The sequence below is a fragment of the Orycteropus afer genome, unplaced genomic scaffold (genome assembly GCF_000298275.1).
Source record: "Orycteropus afer afer isolate SDZICR_OR568_19922 unplaced genomic scaffold, OryAfe1.0 scaffold00036, whole genome shotgun sequence".
Lineage (NCBI taxonomy): Eukaryota > Metazoa > Chordata > Mammalia > Tubulidentata > Orycteropodidae > Orycteropus > Orycteropus afer.
Window position 1 is genome coordinate 3,270,130 of NW_006921623.1, and position 1,187 is coordinate 3,271,316.

A 1,187-nucleotide genomic window follows, 5' to 3' on the forward strand; every position below is an offset into this window, starting at 1 on the left:
TCCCTTTTGTCAGAATTTAAAGTGGAAGAAAGAATGACATAAATGTCATGCCAAGTTAAGTCATAGGCTTGAGAGAGGTAACGAAATTCCTTAATGTAGGTGGTGGGATTGTGAGAAAGGGAACCCAGACATTTTCAATCTGAGGTAAGTTGGTGAGGGAGAAAGGAATATAGACACGGATAACACCTTCAAAGTCAGCCACTTCACATAAGGGACAGAGAAGGGGCTGTTGAGAATGGGTGTGGCCGCTCACTGGGAGGGTAAAAATGGACTCTGGGGAAGTGGTGTCCGGAGATGTTAATGAAGAGGAAGGTGGGGGTGGTGGAGAGGGTGCAGTAGGGTTAACAGGAGGTGGAGATGAAAGTGCCTGTCCTGAATAAGGGGGGTAGTCTATGAGGTGGGGATGAAAGAGATTCAGGTGGGTCAGAAAAAGAGGAAGTTGGGTGCTCTGCTGGATGGGTCTCATAAAAGATTCTTAATCTAGATGGACTGAGGCTAACACCATAATCTTCTTTAAATCTCTTTGGGAAATTTTTTGATCATGTATTGTAACACAGTAGATTTACTGGGGGTACTTCCCATAGTGATAGTGGCGCACACAAAACAAAAGACAAGTCCTGAGGACCTCTCTGATGCCTGGTCATCCACCCTTCTTACGAAGGTTTCAGTGGGTCTTTGGCTAAGGTATTTCCGTATAAACCCTGGAGCGGAGGGCTAAACCACATCGTTATGCTAATCTGACCTCACATGGAATGCAACTTCAGGCCCATTCAAATTCCGTGACTTTTTGTCTTGAAACTTCACATATATCATTCACACTAAACAGTCACACAGACAGACACTAACCGCAATGAAACCGAATGTGAACTGTCTACTAGAGCTGCCGGAGGGACTCAAACCCTCTACCCTACCTAATCTGGCCAAAGGGGACTCAAACCTCCAAAGAGGCCAAAGGGGACTCTAACCCCAGAGAGCTGCTAGAGAGACTCGAACCCTCTACCCTACCTAATTCGGCCAAGGGGGGACTTGAACCCCCGAAGAGGCCAAAGGGGACTCTAACCCCAAAGATTTTAGGCTAGGGAAACTGAGAGGGGTTGAGGAGTCTTTAGAGGGGGGTTTGGATAGGAGTTTCGTGTGTTAGGAGAATTTGGATGGTATTACAAGTAGAGCAGAGAGAGAGAGAGAGA